A 20882-nucleotide genomic window follows, 5' to 3' on the forward strand; every position below is an offset into this window, starting at 1 on the left:
TATATGTTTTTTTCATCTATTTTTTAAAAAATGGACAAAATATGATAAAATTATCTTGGGGGTAATTTTTTTTTTATATAAATCATACTTTTGCTATCTTATTACACTTATTAAAAAAAATTATTTATTTTTAAAATTAATAATCTACATGGAGGAACTTACTGTCCCAAATTCTAATTATCATTGTACAAAACTCAAAAAAATATAATAATCTAAATTTATTTATTTATTTATTAAAAGAACTCTTTGTGTCATAGATATTATTATTTTAAAAATTCAATAAATATGTCATGTCATTTACACATGATATGATTTTTTATAAATTTAAAAATATTAATTACAATAAAATAATACTTTAAAAAGATTAACTATTAAATTTTAAAGTTCAAATGGAGAAATTACAAAAGAGTTAGAATTTGAAGGGTTTTAGTAATTTACCGTTATGTTGTGTTTGGTTAAAAAATTAAAAAAATAATTTTAAAAAAAGAATTATAAAAATAAATAAAATATAAATATATTCTATCCAATTCCACTTAGGGGGATGCACCAAAAAATCCCAAATTAATAACTTATACACTGTTTAGTTCTAAAAGTTTTCTTATAGATTGAAAGGTCCCATTACAATGTTTCAAATATCAGATTAATGTTTCGAACATTAGATTTCGAACATCAAATTAATATTTCGAACATTAGATTCCAAACATCAGATTAATGTTTCGAACATTAGATTGATGTGCAAATAGGACTAAATGGAGCATAATGTGCAAATGGGACTAAATGGAGCATAAAAAAACTTTTAAGACTAAATGGTTCAACTTTTCAGAAACTAATACTTATGGGTAAATTTTCCTTCCACTTATATTATTTTTCCTTTTCAAATTCTTGCTCACATTCCCTACTAAACGCAGCATCAAGAAATGAACGCAAAATGTCGTTACTCTAATGACCTTTTAATACAAAAATATTTTTGATTCAGATTTCAAGCGATAGTTAATAGTTAACTGCAGAACTGTTTTGCGCCATGGTGTGATTCACACAGATGCTAGTAAAAAGGTCTTTCCATGGCATCTTTCAAAACATCAAACCCTAAACACTCATTCATCTCCTTTCATCGTGTAACCTATCCCACATTCCTCTCTCTCTATCTCTAGTTTTTTAACCCAATCTCAATCCCCAAACGAAGATACCTACGACCCTCCATTTTCTTTCACCTCCAAAACCCTAAACCCCAATGACGAAATCAAGGGAATAGTCAGAATGAAGCTTCATCGAAATCGAAGAAAGTCTTGGGTTTTCCATTGAAGAAGAAGAAGTGGCAACGATTGTTCTCGCCCGATTAATTTGGGCTCTCTCTCTCTCTCTCTCTCTCAGGGATGCAATCGATACAAATTGAAGATTATAGACCAAAATGAAATCAATGGTATACTTTAGGGACTATTTATGTAATTTATCTTCATTTTACTATCACCCAAATAATCTTGAACTGTATGGGTAAGTAATATATGGATGTTCAACTGAAATTGATTGTTGTGTGGATGTAAAACCCAGGTCAGGAATTTTACATATTATTGCTTTGTTAATTTATCTTGTCCAAACTGCAGATAAAAGATATGCTTATAACACTCTCAAGTTCTTTGAAAACAATTCAAACCGCCTGCCAAAGTGGTGCAATGGCGCGGACATCGTGAAGCTCCCTTTCTGCCAAATTTGAGGGAAGTATCGGATCGAACTACAAGGATACAATACAATGGATCCATACCTGCATATGAATGAAAGGTGCCCATCTCTTCCCCCAAAATACTCCAGGCCTAAGAGTTGCTAAAACATCTTCTGATTTGGTTGTCCTGTTTTGGAGTTTTTATGCCACTGCTTTGTATAATACTAGGTTTGTGTATTATTGATTTTTCTGTATATCTTTTCTGATGTGAAGGTTTGAAAGATTCCAACATGATCAGTCGATGTAGGTTAATGTTGTCTGTAAATTTGCTACCACAATACACATGGGGAGTAATGTTAATTTCATTGCTGTTTATAGCACAATTTGGAAATTTCATTGTTCTTGAGGCTTTTGGAGTCCATGTCATATGTTGAAGTCACAGCCACATCCGAAATCAAGGTTTCTATTGCCTTAACACTCTACTATTGTTCTTTTTGTTGTGCAGAATAAAATAGATAAATAAGAGGAGAGAAAAGAAAGCTATTGAAATTCTGATTTTATGTTATTTACATCTAGATAATCAGCTACAAGATGATGCTTAGATTTCTTTTTTTTGGAGCACTAAGTTTGATGTTAGTGGGTTATTAAGTTAGGGTTAGCTCAACCGGGCATTCAATGCTTCTCCATAAGCTCGAATGCCAAACCTCCCTCTAGAACCTGGAAGTACATTCACTTGAGCTGTGCTCAAATTCAGATGATGCTTGAGAATTTATAGAAGATGACATTTCAAAAGGAAAATTTAGACTTGAGAATTTATATCAGATAGATAGCAACCTAGTTGGTGCAGAGTCCTTGATACTGTAGCTGGTTTTGATTAATTCAATTATTGTGGTTAATTTAGGAACTTTGATTTTATTGTTATCACTGTATTAACTATTTTAGTATGGGAATGGAACTTGGTATTAGCCTTACTGGTGAATGGGACTGTTGAAATTCTGTGTCAATAGCATTAAATCATTTTTTGTTTTTCGCCTCATGATTGATTTGATTAAATTTAGTTTGAGATCAACTCGAAATGTAAAAAAACGAAGTTCATTAAGTTTTCAAGTCAAACTTGCACAACCTGTTTAGTAAGTTCAACTTGAATCATTTACAAGGTTCTATGTAAAAGTGTTAGACATAAGAGCAATGTTGCATGCACGAGAAAAAGACTCACACACAAATATGCACACTTAAAAATGAACAAAACACAACACAAATTCATTTTTTTCATACGCTTTTGTTTATACTTTTCTATGTACTACCATTATTGTTAGGATTTTATTAGGAATTTATAGAAAATCAGATTATGTTTAAAACACATAACACATTTATTAAGGCCTAGTTTGACATCTTGAAAAAAAGATAAAAAGTCAAAAAGTTACTAAAAAAGTTAAAAAGTAATCACTATTCACAAAAAAAAATTATAAAAAAATTATTTTTACACAAAAAAGGTACAACTCACTCTGACGTGAGTTGCCTTTACCTGACTTTGGTGAGAACAAATTACATAGGCGGAGGCAAGCTTAAGGAAGGGGCTGTTTAGCCCGTGGGGCCCATCACGGGTCCCGTTTTGATAATCTAAACCGTTCAATATGTAGAACTCGTCGAGTACTATATGCTTGTAAAAAATCACGTTGATTGGATATCGCTAATTACATGATCAAATTAGTTTTGTATAAGAAAATGGATGGTGTTATAGTTAACGGTTGACAAAAAACTAATCCGATCAGATAACTATCGATATCCGTTCAACGTGATTTTTTATAAATATATAGTACTCGACGAGTTTTACATATTGAATGGTTCTGATTACCAAAACGAGACTCGTGATAGGCCCTCATGGGTCGAAAATTACCGTTCAATTCAATGCCCGAAAAGGAGGCAAGCATATCCTATATGCTGGTCTGCCCATTGCTCTGCCCCAGTGTACTGCCTATTCTTCTCTCCCTTCTCCTATACACTAAATTATACAATTTTTTAATATACATTTTTTGATAAAAAGTCAAAAAGCTATCCCAAACAATCATATTTTTTTTCTCAACTTTTTAGTCCAAAAAGTCAAAAAGTGTACTTATTTAGGATATCGCAAACAACCCCTAAATTTTCTGGACAATAACGCCCTTATTTGGTGATCGTGTTTACACTTTACTACTAAGATAAGAGAGACAAAGTGCAAATGAAATCATCATGTAAGAATATTATTATCCTAAAATAATCAATAATAGGTATTATTGTTCTAGAAATTTAATAAATATGTCATGTCCTTTACTCATGATCTGATTTTCTGTAAATTTTTGGTAAAATTTTAACAAAAAATATTAATTATAATAAGATAATACTTTTGAAAAAAGTAACTGTTAAGCAAATGGACAAATTACAAATGAGTTAGAATTTAAGGGGCTTTTGTAATTTACCTTTAATAAATGTAAAATGTCGTTACTTTAATTACCTTTTAATAACAAAAATATTTTAATTACATAAAGACCTCTTCAATTATTAAAAAGTATTATTTTGATCCTTTAAATTATAAAAGCATACAAATAGATACTTAAACTATTGAGAAGTATCATTTTGCCTCTTAAACTATAAAAGCGTACAAATTGACCGCTAAAACTATAAAAATGTACCAATTAGATCCCCTAGCAGAAGGGGTCAAAGTAAAACATACCAATAGTTTAGGAGGCCCATCTGTACACTTTTATAGTTTAAGAGGTAAAGTGATATTTTTTAATAGTTTAAGGGTCCATTTGTATGCTTTTATAGTTTATGGAATCAAAATGATATTTCTCAATAATTTAGAGGTCTTTGTGTAGATAACCCCAAATATTTTTCATTCAGATTTCAAGTGATAGTTAACTGCCCAACTGTTTCGACCTCTGGTGTGATTCAACAGATGCTAGTAAAAGGTCTTTCCATGGCTTCTTTCTCCTTTCATGATGTAACACATCCCACATTTCTATCAGCTTCTCGTACTTGCGTGACCCATACTTTTGAGTGCAGGATCGTTCTTTTTCATGGCATCAGCGACTCTCAAGAATGCACTCATGCAATTGAATTCATCTCTGATGTATTATTGGATTTCTTCTCGAACTCCGGTCAACAAATTGGCCTCTTGTTGAAGGAAGGGTGCGAAGTTGGCTAGTAGATGGAGCATTGCACTCTCTGCCATCTTGCTATGAACTCTGAACTTTAGAGTTTTGATTAAAAGGTGAGTAGTGAGTTTGAAAATTGGTGTAATGCTCAAATTCAACTACGTTTCATCGATCCGTGATTGGTTCACCTAGAGTTAGGGTTACAATGAGCTGAGCCGAGTCGAGCCGAGTTTTTGTATGTTTGAGCTTGTTTATTAAAATTTTAACGAGTTCGAGCTTGAACTCGAACTCAATAAAAATTCAACGAACCGAACTCGAGTTTGTTCATGAGACTTAACGAGTCAAAATTTTTATAAATTTATACTTGTGTATGAGACTAAAGTTACAATTAAAATTTTGATTATACAATTATATATACAATATATATAAACATACTAAAAAAAAGTTAATATTTTAGCAAAATAATAATATCTACCACCACTATTATATAAATGTACTATCTATAGTTAATTATTATTTACATTTATATTTTTAAATATATAAATAACATATTTATCTTATTTTTTATACATACTTTTACATTATTTAATGTATAAATAATAAATGTTAAATGAGCAGCTAATGAGCCGAGTTTACAAGCTAAGTTTAAGTATGTTTGGGCTTGTTTATTAAAAATTTAACGAGCTCTAATTCGAATGCAAAAAAAATAATTTAACAAATCGAGTTTAAACAAACTCTTACCAAACTCGAATCTATTCACGAACGAATTTATTTATTTGTAATTCTGGAGTTGTTTTGCTTGACCAAAGAAAAACAAAGAGACAAAAGAAAAATATCTCTTAGTTGTCAACAAGAAAACAAATTGATTAAGGAAAATATTTTATATAAGCTTATTTTTTATTAAATTTTCTCATTGAACATAAGTGAAATTTATATATTTTAATGCAAATACCCCACTTAAATATTTGCTCATGTGAATGCTATTGGTCCAAGATGTGTCCCGCACGTTTTAGCCGGCAAAAAAAAAAAACTTTTTTTTGGCTAGTCTCAACCTGTGGAGTCATCATGGTCTACATTAGGCATCTTCAATATACGTAGGGTTGTTTTGGGAAGATGGTTAAAAGTTGACCTTTTTATTTTTTTATTTTTTTTTTGAAAAAATGTATAAAAAATGTGAGAGATGATATGACAAAAACTGGGAAGTGACTTTTAACCCACTTCCCAAAAGAGGCTGTAGACATATAGGGCTTGTTTGGTTTGTATCGCAAGATACAATTTTTGAGAAAAATTTTCAAAATTTTATTTGGTTCAAATTTTTTTAAAAAATTTTCCAAGATCACTTGCTCTCTCCTATACATCAATCAATCATTTTTTTCTCTTCTCATTCTCAATCACTTTTTCTCTCACACACGTTTACTCAACTTGAACAAAATATCAAATCATCCTAAACTCCCAAACTCCAAAACTATTTTCAAAATATACAACCAAACAAATCAAAAATATTTCTAAACTCTCTCCAAATTTTTTTTTGAAAATTTATCTTAAAACACAAACCAAACACCCATAATTTTTATTAATTAAAATGTCTTGTGCAACTCATTTTCTTTTTTTTTTGAGAACCAAATAACTCATTTTCTTTAACTCTTACACATTAGATATAGGGAGCTGTTAAGATGTGCACCTGATTAAATAGTGCACATCATGTACACATTTATTTTAAACCATTAGATATTTACAAATTAATATCAACCATTAAATAATTTGATTAGAAATATTGAATTCCTTTTCAACTGGTTACAATTTTCTTTACTGATTGTTGTATGTTCCACAAACCCTCTTGACTTTGTTTTCCCCAAACCCTTCTTTTTTAGGCGACTCCGAAGCTCCTCTTTGCCCTCTTCAGACACGACTCCGGAGCTCTCTTTAGATACGACTCCGAAGCTCTTCTTCACCCTCGAAGACTATCCTGCGAACACAACGTGCCCTCGACTTTGCCTCAAGGTATCTCTCTCTCTCTCTCTCTCTGCAACTTGTTTCTCTCCCTTTCTCCATCTCCATTCTATAAAACCCTAGACTGAAATCCCTTTCTTCGAAACTGCACCTTTCACCTATGTGAACTCACTAGGTTGGTTTATAAAATTAGGAAAATATGATTTGAATAGGTTTAGGTTTTTTATGTTTGTTTGTTTTGGTAGTTGTTTTGATTCCATATATATATATATTATATATATACTTGAAATTTGGCTTGAGTGTGTGAAATCTGATGTGTGGGTAATTGAATTTTGTACTCATGTAACTGATATGAGACTATAATTTTTTATTTGTTTTTTGAAATCTGTTTATGTTTCTAACAATTACTCTTGTGGTGGCTTGATTTTCCTATGAGAAAGAAATTACAGTAGTTTGGGATGTATTACCTTTAGCAATTTTCTAGGAATTGTGGAAAGTGAGAAACGAATGGATATTTTGATGTTACTGTGACCATGATTATCAGAATCCCGATCCAGATCTTACGATCCTACGATCTTACGATCCATTTGAGTACAATCGATCTGGATTGTGTAAAAAATTCCTTATAGGTAGGATCCTTTGATTTTGGTAATGGGATCTTATAGGATCGTGGAATCCCGATCCGAATCCGATCCTATCCGATTCAATTTACAAGCCTTGTTTTGTATTGTATGACATATTTTATTTTAAATTTTATGTTTGTTGTTTAAATACCAATTTATGTGATCAAAATAAATAATAAAAATTAAGTAGTATTGAATCAAATAGACTAACAAAAACAAACTAGGAAACAAACATTCAAATATTGCGGTAATTTAAGAAAATTAACTAATTGAAAAAACAAACTTAGCTTTAGTGGAGTCTAAGGAAGGTAAGATGATTGCAACTTTATCCCAATTTTTGGAGAGCTTATTTTTGTGACTCGAATCCACTCCACTAGGGATGCTAACGACAAACCTTATCATTCGATTAAGCTGTTCTTTTGAGTTCTTAATCTATTTTCATATCTAACTTTGTTAAATATTTTTTCTTCACTTTTTATGCATTATTGTAGATTGTGAAGATTTTGTTATAGAATTCTTCTTCTTCACCTTCTTTTTTGATGAAATACAAAACTTTTACCATTGAGTTTTCTATTATATATTATTATATGTACATTTTACATGCAGTATTATATTTTTCACAATATCTTCATTTCTTTTTAATAGATTATAGGCTTATTTTGTGTATACTTTTTAAGAAATATTTATTCAAATTAAATTATTATGTAATTTGTCTCTTTCGGTAGGATCTTACGATTCTCGATCTGATCCTATAAACACCTCCAACGATCCAACGTAGGATCCCTATTTTAACAACCTTGACTGTGACTTAGTTGAATACCCATTTAGTTATTTCTGTTTTTTTTCTTCGAAAGTGTTAAAAAATTATCTCCAATTCTTTCATCAAATCTCATTAAGGGAGAGTTATTTTTGTCATCAAATTGAGAACCAATCAAGTAAATTTGAATTTGATGAAAATGAAAAAAAAAATGAAGCATTGGAGATGGGTTTTCTTGATCAAATTTGATGGAAAAGGAAATTTTGGATAAGAGGAAGATTTTTAAAAAGATTTTAATGAAAGGATTTGAGTAGTTCATATAAAATCAAGTTTTTTTACTCAAATTTGAAATCAAATTAGTGGAAAAAATTGGTGAAACGTTGGAGATGCTCTAAAATGGTTTATGAGTTACCTTGGAGACGATGAAATGCCAAAATTTGATAGGACTAAGGCCTAAATTAGAAAATCTACAAGGTATTAACAATAGAATAAAAGTTATGAAATGATGAGATTTTTAAAACTATATGAGGACACCAATGTCTTTCAACTATTTTTGGGATTCTATGTTTGAGGAGCAAATTATTTGTGCAAAGTTCATAGAAATTTATTTTAACTACCAAGTTGTTATGATTTGAACTTCTAACTGACCGTGCAAAGAAGTAAAAAATAGTGATAACTGTAACTAGTGGTGTGATTTGTAGAAGTTGTGTATCTTAATGTGTTGAAATAAACTAGCAAGACTGATAGGTAAAAGTTTGTTTGTGATGATCGGTATAGGTTGCTTGCATTGGGCTAGGTTGAGAAGCATGCATTGTAGGCATAAGATCATTCTAAATGTGATGCTTGTCTTTTATGAGAGCCTTGCTTCTTGGGCTCGATCATTTGGTTTTTTACGCCTCAAGGTTTGGTTGTAAGCTGCTTTCCTTGATCTTCGAAGTGAGTCTTAATCCATAAGCCTCAACAGCCTTTTAAATTGATTGTGACATTGTTTGAAAATACAAAAATATGTATTAACAGTGAACATGGAGGTAATGCATCTTTTGCTGATATGGCTAGCAAGGTAGGCAATAGAACATGCCTAGCAACATCACATAGCAAATGAACATTTTTTTATGAGATCATCCACTTGTTCCACCATTTAGTATTGTCAAAAATGGCATGAATTAGGGTAAATAATTGTGAATGATTGTGATTGTGTATAATGTAAATTTGTGTTTGGATTAGCAGATGTGAATCCAATATTGACACGATATGCTCCACCTATTCAGGAGCAGGTTGCCTAAGATGCTCCTCATTCTGCAATTTGCGGATGAGATTCCCAAAATTGTACTTGTGATCCCATATCCATTGGAAGGGCAGGGAATCGGAATCTGTTTTAGTTTTAGGCACAATAGCATCCTCATCTCCAGGTGTTGTCACCAATAACCTTCCCCAATTGACAGAACATCCCCGCTACTGACACTTGAAAACATAGCTTTCTAGGTCTCGCCCCTTCAGTGAATCACTTGAGCCCTGATACATTTTTGGTGCCATGAAGCTAGACCAGTGAGCTATTACGCTTTCTTCAAAGGATGGCTGCTTCCAAGCCCATCTCCTGGTTGTCATCGCTTGATCACTTCCTCTTCCACTAAGTGATTGGACGAGTGCGACTCTTAAATCCAAATTTACCTCATAGAAAAACCCTTTAAAGAGCATTAGGATGTTGATAAAATAATAATAAATTTGCTACAATGATAAACTTAACATCCTAGAAACTGTAGCATGTTCTGCATTGTATAATTTGGGTTTATAATTCTTGCTTTTTTCTTCATGCACTCTTCTTTTCATAGTTTAACTTCAGCGTGTAATGTTTAACCAATTATCATTTGAAAATTTTGTTTTGTCTGAGCTTTTGTAACAGGGCTAGTTCTGCTGTTATATCCATGCTGCTTATTTAACCATTTTTAAGGTATTTCAGGTGCAGTTTGAGTTATATTCCATTTATTCATAGGGTGGTTTCTGATATGATGGTCCATTTTTTCAACACTAAGATTTAGACAACGCAATTTAAAGGCAAGGCCACATTTGACCCACCCTTATGGAGTGAACTTTTGATACCTGCAATCACTGGTAAACCGCGGGTATGGGTTAAGCCCGAGAGACACTAATGAGAGTCAAACTAAGATGTCTAGGTTTACAGTTCATCTTAGGGTCTAACCCTATACCGCTAAACTACTGGTGTCGGCTTTTATAGTTCATCTTGGCTAGAAAAACAAGCTTGTAATTGCTATGGTGGTGAAGATTGTATATTCAAATTCAAATTCCAATTCAATTTGTGTTATATCTGTTTACCTTGTTCTTTGACAAAGACTTCCAACTTATTTTCTATCATGCAAAATCTCCAAGATGTACAAAGCTTATTCTTTCTTGTTTGTCAATATTAGATGGTGAAAGTCAGTGAAAATAAATATTCACCCCAAACAGTGAATATGAACTTGAAGACCATAAAGACCAAAACACACGTGACTTTCTTGTTCACACTTTAATGCTGTCTACCAACCACACGAACGAGTGTGTTTTTGAAAAATAATTTCTTTCCCCACTTAACCAAAAAAATCCTTTTATGAAGGCCTTGTTTGGCAAGTGACTTTTTTAGTCTAAAAGTTAAAAAGTTAGTAAAAAAATTAAAAAGCCAATAACTTATACTAAAAGTCAAAGATTTTCTTCTCTCTCTACTTTTTGCACGTAAAAAACCAAAAAATATCCAAAATATACTAGTTTTTTTTACATCATATTTTAGCAAAAAAGTCAAAAAGTTACTAAAAAAGCTTGTTTCCAAGCAAGGCCTAAATTAGCAAAGTGAGTCCTAGTTGCTGTCATTTATAATTAATCAAGAATTATAACCAAATCCATAGTTGCTATCATTTATAATTACTCACTTTATGATATATAACTTCATGTAACTATGACATATGGACTGATGTTGGCTCAAATTATTTGGAAAATACACTCCCACATTTTTATTTTCTTTTAATTTTTTTTGGAAAATAGTAAACTAGCACAAAAGAAGAAGAAAATTATGTGAATGTGCTTTGATTTCTATGATGATGAAACCATCATATTTCCTTAATGTTATGTTTGAATTATGGATTTAGCTATGGATTTGGAAAAGGAAAGTGAAAAGGTGTGTTGAATGTAATTATAGTTCATTGACATTTCACCCACATTTTTTCATTTCCTTTTCAAATCTCTACTCATATCCATGATCCAGACACAACATAAAGGTTCTATCAAGATCAGAAAATCCAATAACAATAATCCAAATCCAGTAGTCCAATAGTTCAATAGGCCGGATTTGAAGTTTTCAAAGTAACAATCCAATAGTCCATCCATTTAGAAGTTACTCAGCTTCACCTGTGACACAGGAAACTACTAGGAAATTAACCAAAAAATGATCTATCGAATAATCCAATAGTTCATCCAATCAAATATATTTTTTTTTTTTGTAGATATTTTTATTTTTATTTTTTTTCAAGTGGTCAAATGGTTGGTTGTGGTACATTTGTTTACATGTTTATTTATGTAATGGGTATTGATACTTTGAACAAAGGTAGTAGACTTTCATCTCTGTTATTGCTTACGCAGTTTGTTAATGTCATAAGATGTGCAAAATAATATTTTTCGTACATAGATTCTTTCTTTTCTCCCCATAATCATTACTTTCCTTGAGCATTGTCTTCTTTACTAACTCTATTTCGATGTTCTATTTTTGTTTGTCATAGGTCCTCAATTTCTCCATCTTAACGTAAAAGTAAAGCTATACCTCTTCCATCTCTTCCTCCCTAGCGGTTGCATTAGCAGGTGTGCTTTTTAATTCATTTGCTTTTAATTAATAGCAGGGTACTGGCGGGTGTGTTTTTTTTATTAATTTTTTATTTGTTTATTTTAATTGATAGTATTTATTTGTTTCATTTTAATTGATGGTAGGGTACTTGCTTCTGTGTTTTTTAATTTATTTTCTTTGAATTGATAGCAGGACACTGGCGGGTGTGCTTATTTATTTGTTTGATTTTAATTTATAGCAGGGCACTGGCGGGTGTGCTTTTTTATTTATTTGTTTATTTTAATTGATAGCAGGGCACTGGCCGGTGTGCTTATTTATTTGTTTGATTTTAATTAATAGCAGGGCACTGGCGGGTGTGCTATTTTATTTATTTGTTTCATTTTAATTGATAGTAGGGTACTTGCATATGTGTTTTTCAATTTATTTACTTTGAATTGATAGCAGGGCACTGGTGAGTGTGCTTATTTATTTGTTGGATTTTAATTAATAGTAGGGTACTGGCGGGTGTGCTATTTTATTTATTTGTTTGATTTTAATTGATAGTAGGGTACTTGCTTTTGTGTTTTTCAATTTATTTGCTTTGAACTGATAACAGGGCACTGGCGAGTGTGCTTATTTATTTGTTTGATTTTAATTAATAGCAGGGCACTGGCGGGTGTGCTATTTTATTTATTTGTTTGTTTCATTTTAATTGATAGTAGGGTACTTGCTTCTGTGTTTTTCAATTTATTTGCTTTGAATTGATAGCAGGGCATTGGCGGGTGTGCTATTTTATTTATTTGTTTCATTTTAATTGATAGTAGGGTAATTGGTTCTGTGTTTTTTAATTTATTTGCTTTGAATTGATAGCAGGGCACTGGCGGGTGTGCTTATTTATTTGTTTGATTTTAATTAATAGCAGGGCATTGGCGAGTGTGCTATTTTATTTATTTGTTTCATTTTAATTGATAGTAGGGTACTTGCTTCTGTGTTTTTGAATATATTTGCTTTGAATTGATAGCAGGACATTGGTGGGTGTGCTTATTTATTTGTTTGATTTTAATTTATAGTAGGGCACTGGCGGGTGTGCTTTTTTATTTATTTGTTTATTTTAATTGATAGTAGGATACTTGTGGGTGTGCTGTCTTTTTTTTTTTTTTTTTTTGGAATATGGGCACTGGCGGGTGTGCTATTTTATTTGTTTGTTTCATTTTAATTGATAGTAGGGTACTTGCTTCTGTGTTTTTGAATTTATTTGCTTTGAATTGATAGCAGGGCACTGGTGGGTGTGCTTATTTATTTGTTTGATTTTAATTTATAAGAGGGCACTGGCGGGTGTGCTTTTTTGTTTATTTATTTAATTTAATTGATAGTAGGGTACTTACAGGCGTTGTTTTTTATTATTGGCATATAATTGATAGTCGAGCATTGGTTGTGCTTATTTGTTCATTTTCTTTTAAGAATTAATAATTGATAGCACAATATTGGCGGGTGTGCTCTTTTATTTATTTGTTTGATTTTAATTTATAGCAAGGCAATGGCAGGTGTGCTTTTTTGTTGATTTGTTTGGTTTTAATTGCTAATAAGGTACTTACGAGTGTAGACACGATGGATGAACCTGAAAGTAGTAGGCATAAAGAGGTCAATAGTGAAATTGATGATCAATTTGCTCCGGATGGCAAGGATGATGTTGTCGATGTGAAAGAAGGGTTAGCTTCCCAAACCTATGATAGTTTACGAATGCTTACTAAGGAAGGTGTTTTGCAAATAAAATTCAATTCAGGGGATGATGCTTTGCATACACTAAGGTCATCGCTTTTAGCGTACGAAGAAGTAGAAAAATAATTAGTGGAGACAACAAATTTGTAGAGGGTAGGAAATGGGTTTGTTCAAGGAAGGTGTAAGAGAAAAGAAATACTTGCAATGTGTGGAATGGGTAAGAACTCCTAGGGCAGAAACTAGACTTTTTTGTAGTGCCACATTTTGTGTGCTTTATGACAAGACAGAAAATATGTTGTGACCCACTTTGTAGGGGAACACAACCATCCCTTGGTAGCACCCCATTGCGTCCCTTTTCTTTGGTTGCATAGGTTTGTAACAAGTGCAGACCATGCTCAAGCAATGGCCATGCGCAATGCGGGTATGAAAACGAGTCAGATCATGGATTTTATGGTCCACCAATCAGGGGGTTATGAGAAGGTGGGCTTCATTCATAGAGATTTGCACAATCAATTCCAAGCTGAGCACAAAGTACAACTCGTAGAAGGGGATGCAGAGGGTGCCGTAGGATACTTATCAATTAAACTAGATGCAGATCCATTATTTTTTTTTCAAGTACAATGTCGATAAGGAGAATTTGTTCCTACTCTATTACCTTCTTTCCAAATCCTTATCGAAACAATAAGGGTGTGTTTGGTTTGGTTTTGGGAGATAAATTTTCAAAAAAGATTTTGGGGAGAAAGTTTAGAAATTTTTTTAGTTTGTTTGGTTGTATATTTTGAGAATAGTTTTGTAGTATGGGAGTTTGGGATGATTTGATGTTTTATTGTAATTGAGTGGATGTGTGTGAGAGAAAAAGTGATTGAGAAGGAGAGAGGAGAGAGAAAAAGTGATTGATTAATGTGTTTCCAAAATCACTAAACCAAACAAAATTTTGAAAATTTTTCCCCAAAATTTGTTTCTCAAAAGCAAACCAAACAAGGCCTAAGCCTTCACAATTTGTTCCTCAGCAGATAAAGGACATGGCCTCACGATTCGTGTAGTGGATGACTTGTGAATATAACTGAACACAAACAACAAATTGTCAAACTTTGTAGAATGCATTAAAATAAGGGGATTGGAGATCAAGAACAATAACGAAATTAGTAATAACCTCAACGGTAGTCTACGTTACATGGACTCGGGTATGGGTGTCGTGTGGGTATGTATCTAGAGGTCAGACTCATCAAACCACAAATTTAAGGATACGTGGACTCGGCAAAAAAATGTCATTTTTTTTATATTTTTAATCAAGTATGCGAGATAAAATGGTTCTATAAGTAATTTACAGTGTCAAAAAGGCATTTATAGCAATTATACAACAAGATGTTCATATAATAATAGTGTTAAATACAATTATATAAGAAGTGTCCAATTAAAATTATCCGACACATATCCCATACTCTTGTCCAAGTGTCGGGTGTCCGACACGGGTATTTAATTTATATTGAAGAGTCCGTGTAACATAGACGGTAGTAGCAGATGCATCAAAATTGACGCCAAGTTGTTCTCCAAGTAAGTTCAAACTCAAACAAATTACAACGAACAATAAATAATGAAAAATCCTGAAATGTATTTATAAGAAGAGCAACATTGTATAACACATATATTATGTACATGACTTACCTGATCAAACTTATCCTCCTTTGTATCGAGAGACGAATCTGCTTCATCTAAACGAAGCTTTGTCTTGGTTGCTACTTTCTGATTGACTTTCCTCTTCTTACCAGCAATGGCTGTAAAAGGTGACTGTATGTTCACCCCCTCATCCGAATGTCGAGTGCAAGGACCGCCATATGGACCAGTGGATGAACTAGATTCATCAATAAGTTGGAGTTTTGGGATTTTCTTTCTTTGGTTGTTGTTCAATCTTACCTTCCTTTTGTTCTTTGCTTGTTTGGTTTGCTCATCAAGATGGGCATCCAATTTCTAGACGGATGGTGTGAGCGGAATTCTATTTTCCTCCATGTTTTCCGATGCTACCACAACATTAGGTTTTGGTAGGAGTATATGGGTCACATGTTCAACTGTAGGTGCAACCGTAGATTCAGCCACAACATTAGGTTTTGGCATGAGTACAGGGGTGACATGTTCAACTATAGGTATAATTGTAGATTCTACCACAACTCCAGGTGCAACTATGCCAGCTTTACATTTACAGTGGTCATGCTCCACTTCTTGTTGTTTTGACATTTGTAGTGGCTCACATTTTTCCATGATCTTCAGAATGGAAGAATTAGCTATTCCACTTTTAACAATAACAACTAGTTCTTCCAAAACACTTTTCGTGTCACAAACATTTGTCTCAATTCTTGAAATCTAAATATCATTGATATTTTTCATTCCCTCGCTTTGTACTGATGGTTGCATTTGCTCGTCAACAACAAAATTAACATCAACCTATTTACAGACACGTCATAAACAATTTAGTTTTCCATTTCAACATGAAAAATAACAAACAAAAACCAAACATAAATGAAAGGATACGCTAAGGATGACCTCCTCATTTTGGTAAACTCCTGAATTTTGGAATAGTTTTAGTGTCTCCTCTATTTCTGCATCACCCCAAGCAGCTAAGCAAGGGATCGAGCGAGCACGAGCAACATGACAATCACTAGGAGCAACACGATCAAAGTAAAACAACTGCATCACAAAAATGTATGAATTTAACATGTACTATGTAATGAAAAAGGCATTGAAATCAAGTCTTTCTATCAAAACAATTTGTAATTGGTTAGAAGTATACCATTATAAGAAATAAGCATCCATATTTGGTTGTGAGTGACTTTTGGAATTGTACTTGCATAAACCACGAACAAAGAATTGAAGAGTGAACTTCGCCCAATTATAATCCTTCATGCCATCCACATTCCAAACGAGGTGAGTGAAGGATTGTTTAACAACATCCTTTGTGGTTGGGCATAAGAAGGCACCTAATATGTATAGGGCAAATATCCTCGTAAATTCCTCTCCACCTCCCTCTGTTTTGGTCAAATACTCTTTCAAAGCATTCAATTTGATAGCTCCTTGGACAACTCCAAGTTCTTCAAATAGCTTGGGAAATGCTTGTGAAATTTTTTTTAGTTCTATGGTTTTGCATTCGGCAAGAATGCCCAATAACTTGTGAACATCTAGTTTCGTAAAGAGGAGTCGTCGCCCATGAACATTCAAGGAACAAGTTTTGGGATCAAATTTCTGAACCAACCTTTCACAGAGGTCATGATCAAGCTTTGTACATTTGAGATTCAAGAGCCCCCTAACCCACTACTAGTAACGGCATCATGTTGTTCCATGCTCAATCTTTTTATTATTTTAACAATTGATCTCAAGGAAATTCGCATTTGGAAATGCACTGAAAAAGAATATAGTGAGTATTAGAATAATATAAGAAAGACACTTTCAATAATAACTTAACAATAGTGTGTGAATCAATTTATGTGAGAAAATGAAAATTCAAACATGTTATTACAATGTGTGAAATATGTCATACTAAAACAATAAATTGTTGCTCTCTTTGTATTTCATCTTTCTTGGTTTTGTGGGAAGGGGACCTTTCAACTTGGCTTGCTTATGAACAGTCCACCTGTCCATCTCTTTGTACTCCTTGTCCTCCTTCTATCGGGTTCTCCATTGATGTCCTATGTCCTTCTTCATCTACATTGCCTCAAAAGTAAATATAAGTGATGCAAGTAGAACATAAAAGATAAAGACAACATAAAATATGAAATCAATATGTGGTAGGTAGGCAATGTGCAAACTGTGTCGGTAACTTTTATTTGTGCTTCTTGCATGATTTTGTTTTCATCTTGGCTACAGGTTCTCCCAAATGGATAAAAAGGGCTAATATTTAAAGCCAACATAAAACATGTAATTAAAATTATACATTAAATAGCGTGAAGAAATAATACTTGTAGAAGAAGAATGCCGGTGTAAATTGTTTGTGTATGCAAGGTTTGTTGCTTCCTTCGCTCATTGTGTATTGTTATATATTATCTACATAAGCAAAGGTGAAATAATCATGAGACAAAATTAAATCAAGTTAGTAAGTGCAAGAAAAGTATACATACCAAAAGAAGAATAATAATAAACACAAACCGTTCAGCTACACATTGATTATAAAAAAAAAATTAAAAATGAGGCAAACAAATAAACACACAAAATCCAAAGAATGCAACAAGAAAACCATAGATTGAAGGTCTGTTTACGATCCTAGGGTTGGTTGTTGATGCTGTATAGGTTGCTTCTGTTTCGGAATGATGTGATGAGTCAGCTCGATGATGTTATTGGCTGAATTCTTGTTGTTTGTTGTTAGGTTTTAGTCTTTCTTTTGGTGATATTACATCAATAAATTGTGTGGATTTTTATTCCTGATTGAATATGTAGACTGTTCGAATATATAACCCTTGAATTGAAATATATTGAGTTAACTCATTTAATTACTTACATATTGCAGAGACAGAGAGAAATCACAGAAGCAAAGAGTCATCCATTTCAACCCCCATTACAATAAGCAATTAACCAAATTTCCCAATCACCCCCCTTTACTGAGGTCCTCTCTTGCTCTCATTTTTGAACCCCAAATCATTCTCTTCCAATTCAAGGATTGTACAGATTAATGAATATCATAAATAAAATTTAAAAAATAACTATTCCAGCGACAATGAGGTCTCAATTTCTGGTTTTGTTTTGGTGTAAACTAGTCTCTCCCTTCGTAGCATTTTTTATTTTTTATTTTTTTATTCTATTTTTAAAGTCTACTGATTAGTGGAGCGCAAGAATTTTTCTATTTTGGTGCTAAAAATTAGGAAAATATTGTGGTTTCACTATTTCTTGAGTTGAGAGTTTGTAGTTATACTATGACAGATTTGACAAGATGGGGTAAGACTATAATCAATGACTATCGTAGCAGAAATTAGGCTTATTTTGCTTCCCTGTTATTCCCGTCTTTTGTGTGGATTTTTTTTTTTTTTTTTTCTGTCTTCCCCTGTTTTTTTTTTACTGCACAATCTGAAATTCCTTTCACTTCTCAATGACACAGAAATTTAAAACTCTAACCTACCTATTATTGAGAAAAGAAAGAAAGTGATAGTAGAAGATTTTGAAGTTCAAAATTTTCTTATTCGAATGGGTATTGTATATACAATATGAACAAAAACATGAGTATTTCATCATATTTAACTCATCAAAAACAACTAAGTCTCCAAAAAAAAATACATCAAACCCTAGACTCAAACAAACTTAAACAATATCAACAATAAAAGCAAACATACCCTAGGTCTCCACAGCATGAAGGTGTTGGCTAATAGTTGTGGTGGCAGCAGTAGCTCTGTCATGGGATCAAACAGTGGCCGATACAAAGAGAATATGAGACTGGCAAGGTGAGAGAATATGAGACCAGCAACGTGAGAGACAAGACTGTTGTGCCAAAACTCCAAAACATGTGTTTGTGTGGGAGTTTTTGGGTGGCCAAATTAAGCATGTGTTGAGTTTTTGGCAAGTTTTAATTTATTTTTTTGGAAACACTCTATGACTGTGTGGAGTTTTAGGAAGTTTTAAATTATTTTTTTGAAAACAAAATATATGACTATTTTAATGGAGGTGGACTGTCTCCAGTCCACAATCTGGATTGAACTGTATTGTTTGGACCTTTTGGGGGGCACCACTAATCCCGTTTCGATAATCAGTAATTTTTTGTGTATTTTATTCACAAAAAAATTAGGTCGATTAAATAATCATAATCTTTTCAAATTATCGCGTTTGTCATTACAAAAATTGATGATTACATTTAAAAACACCAATTTTGTTCATGTTTTGGTGGCAAACATCATAAATTGAATATGTTATGATTATCAGATTCCTCTATCTTTTTGTGTTAATGAAATATACAAAATACCCAACAAAATAAATGGTTTTGATTCGAAATAGAACCTGTGATGGGCCCCACGGGCCCAAACAGTGCCCTCAAATCCAAATTATGGGGGCTCAAGGTAATCCACCTTTTTTAATTTGGTGAGGTCAAATAATTATGCAAATTTATGAATCTTTTTTTTTATTTTTTATTTTCCTCAAAACTATTTTTTTTTTATTGAAATTTTATTGAAATTTCACTTTCAAAAAATATCATTTTTCTCTCAAACTAAAACTCAAAAAACAATCCAACCATTGCTCTTAATAATATCTACTTTATATCTAAACTATTTGATTTTGCATCAATTTTACTCCACCATCAATTACAGTCTATGATAAAATAGAAGTTGTTCAAGTGGCACCCAAAATATCAATTAGTTCTCTGAATAAAATGAAGTTTGGAGGTCTAATTGATATTTTATAGATAGTTTGGAGGGTAAAATGAAATTTCAAATTTCAAATTTCATTGCCATGTCAGCAACTTTCGTTGGATTACAAATAGAGGCTAACAGCGGGGGTAAAATTAATCCAAAATCAAATAAACTAAGTGTAAAATTAATATTATTAAAATAACAAAGGTTAACTTAATTTTTGGTGATAGTATGAGAGGCAAAATGATATTTCCTCTTTTACCTTTATTAAAATTATTAAATCTTCATATTAAATTATGTTAGCATATTTTCTAATAATAAATATTAATTATTATGATATTAATTACATCAACAATTTCTTCACAGACTAGGGCATGGTTTACATTTTGTAAAATGGTAAATTACACCTTCACCCCGCTTACCTATGAACACTTTCTCACTTGGTCTTCAAACTATTATATTCTTTTCACTTTGGTCCAAATTGTAACAAATGTTATACTTTTGTGACAGAAAATGCGGCATGGGTCAAGTTCACCTTCATTTGTACGAAAATGACCAAACTATTATATTCTTTTCACTTTGGTCCAAATTGTAACATATGTCATACTGTTGTGACGGAAAATGCAGCAAGGGTCAAGTTCACCTTCATTTGTACGAAAACCTATGCTATAGACCACCTCAACATGCAATCCTCCATCGTAGAACATTTCCATTTACCGCTTGCTGTGACCTATCTATTTTGAAGTGGGAAAACAAAGTTTTATAAGTGATCAAAGTAGGAAAGTTAATTTTTAAAATTCTACAGTTACCCTCAGAAGTTAGCAAATTGGACCAAAAATAAGAAAAGACAAATAATATAGGGACTAAGGTGGGTACAATGACAAACAATATATATCTAAGAATAAAAATACAATTTATTATTT

General features: G+C 32.3%; 1 long non-coding RNA gene across 8 annotated transcripts; it reads left to right on the top strand.

The window, feature by feature from the left end:
* The first annotated feature begins 818 nt into the window (after nucleotides 1-818).
* On the top strand, nucleotides 819-19345 carry LOC145795506 (uncharacterized). Of its 8 annotated transcripts, none has more exons than XR_014336559.1 (9): nucleotides 903-1420; nucleotides 1602-1776; nucleotides 1931-2116; nucleotides 4538-4605; nucleotides 4700-4907; nucleotides 6663-6792; nucleotides 10022-10069; nucleotides 11883-11961; nucleotides 18135-19345. It is a non-coding gene; the product is annotated as an uncharacterized LOC145795506 (long non-coding RNA). The 8 variants fall into 8 exon arrangements; XR_014336563.1 differs by having other exon boundaries at nucleotides 906-1420; nucleotides 2036-2116; XR_014336561.1 differs by lacking the exon at nucleotides 10022-10069 and having other exon boundaries at nucleotides 904-1420; nucleotides 18135-19344.
* The last annotated feature ends 1537 nt before the right edge of the window (nucleotides 19346-20882 follow it).

Source organism: Camellia sinensis, chromosome 7 (assembly GCF_055761805.1).
Source record: "Camellia sinensis isolate YWXY chromosome 7, ASM5576180v1, whole genome shotgun sequence".
Taxonomy (NCBI): domain Eukaryota; kingdom Viridiplantae; phylum Streptophyta; class Magnoliopsida; order Ericales; family Theaceae; genus Camellia; species Camellia sinensis.